The sequence below is a fragment of the Macrobrachium rosenbergii genome, chromosome 45, assembly GCF_040412425.1.
Source record: "Macrobrachium rosenbergii isolate ZJJX-2024 chromosome 45, ASM4041242v1, whole genome shotgun sequence".
NCBI lineage: Eukaryota > Metazoa > Arthropoda > Malacostraca > Decapoda > Palaemonidae > Macrobrachium > Macrobrachium rosenbergii.
In genome coordinates, this window is record NC_089785.1 from 24,595,207 (window position 1) to 24,605,206 (window position 10,000).

A 10,000-nucleotide genomic window follows, 5' to 3' on the forward strand; every position below is an offset into this window, starting at 1 on the left:
AAATTGCAAGGGACGCTGTTAGAGTGTAGAGACAGGGAGCTTAGAGCTGTTGTTTTTTTTATTTTGCTTTTATTTTTGGTTTTTATTCACTGAAGGCGTTTTTGTAGGCTGAATACATTATTGGAAAGTTCGTATTTAAGGGGGCATACTGTAAGACAACTTGTGTGTATAAATGTAGAATGTATGTATATAAACATATGCATATATACACATGCACTTAAAACATACACACACATATAATGTATACACACACACACACACACACACATATATATATATATATATATATATATATATATATATATATATATATATATATATATATATATATATATATATGTGTGTGTGTGTGTGTGTGTGTGTGTGTGTGTGTGTGTGTACTTTTCCAATTTTCTTAGAATCTAAGGAACACGTGGCTTACTCTTTCATCCTTCAAAGAGGGCAAAACAAAATTCCTACAATTCTGCTACGTTTACTAATCCCAAATCCGACAGCTGTTTCGACCAACCACGGGCTTCTTCAGGGCCAATCTAGAACCCCAAACAACACTACATCCAGATATAGAATAGATTACAACCAAAAAATAATTGAACCAAAAAGAATCAAAACAGAAAACTTAAACCCAAAGATCTAAATCTATAACACAAAACCTCAGAGCTTTGAAATATAAAAAAAAAAATCTTCCAGCCAGAATATCTCTCCACGAATATTAGGGAAGCGTCCTCCGTCAGAGTCGAGGAACCAAGGCCCAAGGTACAAAGCAACAAAGGAACGGCGTCCTCGGTACCAAAGGGCCCCTGACTGATAATGCCTTCGTCGAGGTACCCTTTGATTACTCAGGAAGGACCCAGGCTGTGGCTGCCTTCTGAAGGAGTTGTACCTTTAATGCGTCGAAGGGCGGACCCGTTTCATTTGGGGCTCTCGAAACTTTGGTGCGAAATCGCTCTCTCAGGGGTGGGGCTTGGGGGTGGGGTGAGAGAGAGAGAGAGAGAGAGAGAGAGAGAGAGAGAGAGAGAGAGAGAGAGAGAGAGAGAGAGAGAGAGAGAGAGAGAGAGAGAGGGAGAGAGAGAGATTGCATGGGATGGTAGATATTCAAAGGTTTGTCTAGCTTCAGATATCAATGGCAGTGATAATTTTAAACATAGAACTTGTTCTCTCTCTCTCTCTCTCTCTCTCTATATATATATATATATATATATATATATATATATATATATATATATATATATATACAGATCTAGCAAGTCTGGTCAGGTCTGGGATGGGTGACCACCATCTAATGCCACACTCAGCAGGAGCACATTAACCTTGAACCTCTTTAGGTTAAAGTGTGGGGTTAGCAACCTCATCCCAAAATACTTGGTGAAATTCAGAAACTTATATATATGTATATATAATGCATATTATTATTATTATTATTATTATTATTATTATTATTATTATTATTATTATTATTATTATTATTATTATTATTATTCAGGAATAATCAATTGGTTTCTCAGCCAAATAATTCTGTAGGTATGGCCCCTGGCCCCTGTACAAAAAAAAAAAAGAATATACATAAATTAAATCCATTCTAACTTTCATATTACCATATTCATCGTCCCATCTCCCATTTCCAAAAACTTTAAGGCCTCTGAATACCTTCTTATTCCCATTCTGACTCAGATTAACCCCACATACATCAGAAAATCAGAATGCCCCTGACAGAGAGACCAGCTTTATCAGTCAAGTCAGGTCGCATAATGCCTTTTCGTTTTATCTCAGCCTATATTTTTTTGGGTGGGTGGGGGGGGGGGAATTCAGATGGGTTTTCTGAAAAAGCCCAAGATAAAAATGACAGGCTATCAAAAGTATGATTCCGTCGTGTCAGGGGTTTTAAAGGGCAGGCCTATGGCGATAAGGATAATGGTATGCATTGAGAGAGTTGTGGGCACCGTGCCAAAATGCCTAGAAGGGATTACTAGACAATAATAATAATAATAATAATAATAATAATAATAATAATAATAATAATAATAATAATAATAATAATAATAATAATAATAAATTGGTGACTTCTTTCAAACTGACACCATATTCTTTGGAAGCTTGAATTTCAAGTCATTGGCCCCTGTATGCTTGTTCCATATAAATAGGGTTTGTCTTTTAAATAATAATAATAATAATAATAATAATAATAATAATAATAATAATAATAATAATAATAATAATAATAATAATAATAATAAAACATTTTACAACTATCTGTACATTAAACTAACTAGGTTACCAATTCCCATTGTCACTGGATAGCAGAAACCTGCTCACGTCAAAGTCAATTTCCAAATACACGATTTATCTTACATCTTTAGGCCTGACTGCCTCTTGCTATCTTATCCTGCTATCTTAACCTGCTATCTTCTGCTATCAGTCACCGCTACAGCAGCAGACGCGATTGTCTGCCCTGTCATCCATGATGAATGGGAGGTTAAGAGAAAAATAGATATTTTCTCCAGCGCTGCTATCGCTCAATACGTCGCGGGCTGAATGCCAGAGATATTACAAATTGAAAATCTTGAGTTTTATTTATTTATTTTTTTTTTTTTTGAAAAATCAAAATCTTGATTATTTTTTGCACAATGAAAATCTTGAGTTTTCTTTGTTAAATGAAAACCTTGAGTTTTTTTTTTTTTTGCTAAATGAAAATCTTTATTTTTTGGAATATGAAATTTGTTGTTGTAAAATGAAAATCTTGAATCTTTTTTTTTTTTTGAAAAATTAAAATCTTGAATTTTCTTTGCAAAATGAAAATCTTAAATTAATTTTTTTTGCAAAATGAAAACCTTGATTTTCTTTGCAAAATGATAAGCTTGAATTTTATTTTATTTTATTTTATTTTATTTTTTTTTTTGCAAAATTAAAACCTTGAATTTTTTTTAAACGAAAATCTTGAATTTTTGTTTTTAAAATGAAAATCTTGAATTTTTGTTCTTAAAATGAAAATCTTGAATTTTGGGTGGATAGGGATCTTTACATATTCTTTTTACAGCTAAAATTACAGTAACTAAAACTCGTGAATCACACGAACGAAAGATTAAAAAAAGATGGAGGATAATGAAAGAAATTTGATGTTTCTGCTGTTCTCTCTCTCTCTCTCTCTCTCTCTCTCTCTCCTTTTCTATATATCTCTCTCCCTTGCTATATCTTTGTCTTTACCTTTCTCTCTCTCTCTCTCTCTCTCTCTCTCTCTCTCTCTCTCTCTCTCTCATTTTCTGTCTGTCTGTCTGTCTCTCACTCCCTTTCTGTTTCTCTCTCTCTCTCCTTTTCTATATATCTCTCTCCCTTGCTATATCTTTGCCTTTCTCTCTCTCTCTCTCTCTCTCTCTCTCTCTCTCTCTGGCTGTCTGTCTCTCACTCCCTTTCTGTTTCTCTCTCTCTCTCCTTTTCTATATCTATCTCTCCAAGTCTCTCTCTCTCTCCCTATCCCTCCTTTTCTCTACATCTCTCTCCCTTGCTATATCTCTGTCTTTACCTTTCTCTCTCTCTCTCTCTCCATTTCTGTCTCTTTCTCTCTCCTTTTCTATCTCTCTCTCTCTCTCTCTCTCTCTCTCTCTCTCTCTCTCTCTCTCTCTCCTTTTCTATCTCTCTCTCTCTCTCTCTCTCTCTCTCTCTCTCTCTCTCTCTCTCTCGTCTTTAGCCGAATGAACTCGTTAATTTGCTTAGGAGACGACATATCTCACCCCCCCCCACTCACATTTCCTCCCTGAGAGAGAGAGAGAGAGAGAGAGAGAGAGAGAGAGAGAGAGAGAGAGAGAGAGAGAGATGATTTCCCGGAAATTAAAGCGGAACGTTTGTGGTCTCAATTCGAATAGAGGGGGGGGTCCTCCTCCCCCCCTGGGGGTCAGGCCCCCCAACCCCTCCCTTCACCGGGGCCACGAGATGCTATGGTCCTTGCAGACATCGTAGCATTTGTTTGTTTTTTGTTTGTTTGTTTGTTTACTTGTTTCTTTGTTGACGTCATCATCATAATATTATCTTTTATTTTGTTTGTTTGTGAATTGACGTACTCTCTCTCTCTCTCGCTCTCTCTCTCTTTATTTATTCATTTCTTTATTTACTTATTTATTTACCACAGGAGACTATCTTTCTATTTTTCAAAAAACTTGGTAGGGGATGAAGTTGCTAGCCCCATACCCTTCATACCAAATATATATATATATATATATATATATATATATATATATATATATATATATATATATATATATATATATATATATATATAAATATAAATATACACATATATATATACATATATATATGTACTGTATATATATATATATATATATATATATATATATATGTATATATATATGTGCATATATATATATATATATATACATACATATATCCAATTCACTTTACCTTGTGTATAAATCCCACCCAATAAAATGATCACAAACAAAACTATAATTATTCAAATAAACAAAAAATGAAATAAAAAAAATTGATAACAAACAAAATAAAAAATAAAAAAAAATTGATCACAAACAAAATTATAATTCCTCAAACAAACACAAAAAAATTAAATAAAAACATTTATCACAAACAAATTTAATTATCCAAATAAACACACACACAAAAAAAAAACTTTATACCAGACAGCAATCATTCAGATTTCCCTGAACCGCTGACTAACGCAATTAGCGAAGTAGCACCGTAACGAACCTAATTTGGCCGAAAAGATTATAATAATTTCGTTTCTCAGGGCCGTTTTTGATTGCGTCATTCATACGGAGATCCAGACGAGCGTCTTCGGTCGGAATTCCTCCATTCGTCGAGGGAAAAACGACCTTGTGGTCATTTTTTTTTTTTTTTATTATTTGCGTTTGTTCTTCACGTCCCGATCTTGTTTTGTTATACCTAAATTCTTCTTTTGTATTTTTGTTATCTTTTCGTATTTCGTTAAACCTACATTCTTCTTTTATCAATAGAGGTTGCTTTGCGTAGCTTAGTCTTGAGAGAGAGAGAGAGAGAGAGAGAGAGAGAGAGAGAGAGAGAGAGAGAGAGAGAGAGAGAGAGAGAGAGAGAGAGATTTACCCTTTTTTCACAAGTTAAGTGTTTCACTTAACACTAGCATGAAGCCCCGTGAGTAGGGAGAGAGAGAGAGAGAGAGAGAGAGAGAGAGAGAGAGAGAGAATGAAAAAGAACATGAATGGATGTATAGTAAAAGAAACGAAAGGGGTTGCAACTACAGACCTAAGGTACGCCGCAATTACCTCAAATAACGCCTACACTTCACCCCACTCGGCGCACTGCCCGCACTAACCACCCCTAAGTCGAAAAATAACAAAACATAATCCTACATTTACCTAAAACCCACAGCGCACCGCAACTGCTGTTTAAACGGCTTCAGTAATTCATCCCCTGCTAATGATTCATGGCGCGACTCTGCCAGGTATCTAATATATATATTCTGCGATGCTTTACGTTCCGGCGAGGACGCTGGATTTATTGCGGGATTTCCTAGAGTGGTTTTTATATATATATATATTTTTTTTAAAGGATGGGGCGAGGTTTGGGACGGGAGTAAAAAAAAAAAGGACGTTTGCTTGTTGATAATACATTAACTTAATGTCTGTTTGTAGGTATATAGGTGTATGTGGGTATACACAAACATTTTATATATATATATATATATATATATATATATATATATATATATATATGTATATATATATATATATATATATATATATATATATATATATATATATATATATATATATATATATATATTCATACATACATATATCCATACATATATACATACATATATACATACACATACAGAAACTGTTCCCATAACGAGGATAAATTGTTTGTACATACATTCACATCGAGGAACCCAAAGACAATATTCATTCGGTGAATATTCTCTTTTGTTTCCTCTTGAAATACGACCCAACCAAGCTGCTGTCAGTGCATTAAGGGCTTAAGTAACATGATATGCTGGAAAGGGAGAATTTTCCTGTTCTCTCTCTCTCTCTCTCTCTCTGTGTACCCTCTTGACCCAGTGGAATGCGACGCCATGAAAAGGTATTTGTATGGGGTATTTGATTCTACAACAGAGTGTTGGTTGTTGTGGAAATTCTACCAAGTCTGAAAAATGGTTATTTTTATTTCTTGTCTATAAATAAAATTATTTTGAAGAGTTTGTGGAATCAAAAAAGATATTTGGGTTACATTATATATATATATATATATATATATATATATATATATATATATATATATATATATATATATATATATTTCTCCCCATTCACCCCCTCCCCAAAGGGCAAGAGACACCCAGAGATTTTCATTCAGTAATGGAAGCTGTTTCCCCAGCAGCACCCCCCACCCCGCCCCCGCAGCGAGAAGAGGAACCTACAGCATCATTAGCAACTGCAACTGCGTACGAAATGCAAGGATGCATATTATTGTATATTGTAGTGGGTGGGATGGGGAAGTTGCACTTGCATGAGGGAAGGTCGTACTTATTGGGGAGGGGGAGGGGGAGGGGAAGGGAGACAGGAAGGGGATTAAAGGGGAGGGGGGAATGGAAGGAGGAGGGGAAGGGAAGGGGGAGGGTAGGGAAGGGAAGGGGAGGGGTAGGGGATGGAAGGGGAGGGGAAGGGTGGGGAAGGGGGAGGGTAGGGGATGGAAGGGGAGGGGAAGGGTGGGGAAGGGGAGGGGAGGTGGGGAGGGGGGGGAGGTGGGGAGGAGGGTAGGTGGGGGGGAGGAGGGAGACAGGAAGGGAATTAGAGGGGAGGGGGAATGGAAGGAGGAGGGGGGAAGGGAAGGGGAGGGTAGGGAGGGTGGGGAAGGGCAGGGGAAGGGGATGAGGCGGAGGGGAGGGGAGGGGATGGGAAAGGGAGAGGAAGGGGATTAGAGGAGGGGGTAGGGAAGGAGAGGGGGGAATGGGAAGGGTAAGGGGAGGGGAGGAGGAGGAGAGGGGGGAAGGGAAAGAGGAAGAGGGGTCAGAGGGGAGGAAAAATGAGGGGAAGGGAAGGGGGCGGGGTAGGGGAGGGGAAGGGGCGGGGAGGGGAAGGGAAGGGGGTACGTTACATTTACCCAGAGAGGTTGGATTAACATTGGGAGGATAATGCGATTTCCGTAGAGTTTTGTAAGTTTGCATTCGTGATAATAATAATAATAATAATAATAATAATAATAATAATAATAATAATAATAATAATAATCGCATATAAATAAATATATATAATCGTTTATTTATCTATTTACATGTGTGTGTGTACTCTTGTATGTAACAGAGAAACAAAAAACTGTCTGATAAAACATAAGAGAGGGAATTTGATTAACCCACAGGAATGATGAACAACATTCAAGCTCAATTGTAATCCCCCCCATCTCTCTCTCTCTCTCTCTCTCTCTCTCTCTCTCTCTCTCTCTCTCTCTCTCTCTCATCAAAATTTCTTTTCACAATGAGCCTCCTAGAGAAATGAATGTGACCTATATTTGCTAAAGAGGCAGTTAGCTCTCTCTCTCTCTCTCTCTCTCTCTCTCTCTCTCTCTCTCTCTCTCTCTCAATAACCAGGAAAGGTCACACACTAATGGGCCAGGGAAACTGGAAGCAGTACAATATCAGTTTACCACCGACCCACTTTACGACTGCTGGTACAACTGGGGACAAGGAATCACGCACTTCTGAGTGATTTTTTTTTATGGCATGCAAAATTTTTTTTTTTCCTCTTTTATATCTTGTTAACAGCTGAGAAAATGAAAATGAAAACGAAATAAAACGAGGAAAGGGTTAGTGTTTTTCTTAATTAGATGTAGAGTTTTTTCTTTTTATTTTTTTTACTTTTGATGTCTTCCTAACTACTGGGAAAATTAAAACAAAAATAAGACAGTGAAAGGGTTAGTAATTTTCTTAACTGGATGCAGAAGTTTTTTTTATTTTTTATTTTTTATATCTTCCTAACTACTGGGAAAATTAAAACAAAAAATCAAATAGTAAAAGGGTTAGTGTTTTTCTTAACTGCATGCAGAAGTTTTTTATATATCTTGCTAACTGCTGAGAAAATAAAAATATAACACAGTAAAAAAAGTTAGTATTTTTCTTAACTAGATGCAAAAGTTTTTTAATCTTTTATTTTATATTTTTTGTATCTTGCTAACTGCTGAGAAAATAAAATATAAATCAGTAAAAAGCTTAGTATATTTTTTAATCTAAAATGAAGGGTTAAAACTACATTAATAAATTTCTATAAGTCAATAAATTTCTGTCAAAATCATGAGATGAATGACGCAAGCATGGGTAATTTTCTCTGGGAATCAAAACTCAAAAACTCAATGGTCGTGAAATGGAATGACGCGGGGGCTGCTGGCCACAGGAGAGTTTGAGGAAGTCGAATGGATTGTTGCACTGAATCTATTTACGATCAATGAACGCTTCCCACAAAGAGAGAGAGAGAGAGAGAGAGAGAGAGAGAGAGAGAGAGAGAGAGAGAGAGAGAGAAATATATATGTGTATATGCATACCCACTACTTAAATATGTTTCTATTTCTGCCTGGTATTTACACATTTTCACACGAATAATAATAATAATAATAATAATAATAATAATAATAATAATAATAATAATAATAATTTCTATGTTAGTTCTCAAGGAAGGTATTCATACTTAAAATAATAATAATAATAATAATAATAATAATAATAATAATAATAATAATAATAATAATAATAATAACAGCTTCTACCTTACTTCTCAAGAAATGCATTCAAAATCTAAAAACAATCACGGCACTAAAACAGTAATTCGGGCGAAATTCCAAGGAAAACTTCACGAGACCAAAATTCCTGGAACAGGACGAGAAAAGAAGAGCACATTAGCAGCCCCCTCTTAATTCCCCAAAGAGGAAAGATGCATAATTTCCCCAGCTGGGGTGAAATAGCTTCTAATGTCCCCTAGTATTTCCTCCGAGCGAGAATCCGATTCATGAATCAACTGAGAGAAAATTGCGATGATCTTTCCAGGGCAAAAATGCGTGTTTTTTTTTTTGTGATAATCTACTTGCAGTTTTATGCTTATTTTTTATTTGCCTAATCACTGTTATCTCTTCTTTCCGTATTGCAAATTAAGGGGGTTCATCTACTAAATAATAATAATAATAATAATAATAATAATAATAATAATAATAATAATAATAATAATAATAATAATAATAAACAGAAGAAATAAATTATTGACCTTTCAAATGAACACCATATTCTCTAGAAGCTTTAATTTCAAGTCAATGGCCCCCGTGGTGGGCTTGTTTCATATGAATAGGGTTCATCTTCTAAATAATAATAATAATAATAATAATAATAATAATAATAATAATAATAATAATAATAATAATAATAATAATGGAAGTAACCAGCAAGAGCTACTTCCAAACAAACTTCCAGACTTCCAGTTCCAAAACTCCTATTTCCAGCGATAGGCATCTCGCAACCCCAGCTCTTCAAACCTGCCCGTGATATGACCACGTTTTCCTTGGGCAACCCCTCCCCCTTCCCCACCCCCTCCCCAAAAAAAAATAAGACACTCAGAGGGCATATCTATGCAAAAGAGCCTAACACGGACGAACGAAGCTCCGCCCGAAGAGAAAAGCCAGGACCCCCGAAAACGGTGTGCGGTGCCATTCGAGAGATGACTTGGCCCCGCCCCCCAAAAATCGCGCCGGTCCTTTTTTTTTTTTGGTAACCCAGCAGGAGGAGAATGGACTCCTGAAGGGGGCGCGGCAGAGCAACAGTAGTTGCACACAGTCCTTTGTGCTTCCTCGTTGATTTCCATATTCGTGGATCCAAAGGACTTCTTGCCGTTGGTGTTATTCGGCCATTCACAATGGAGTCGCTTTTGGGATTTTGCATAATGTGGCTTTCTGATGCTTCGACTTTAGCCCTCTTCTTCTTCTTCTTCTTTTCCTGTCCGAGTTTCATTTCGCGGGGTATACTGTA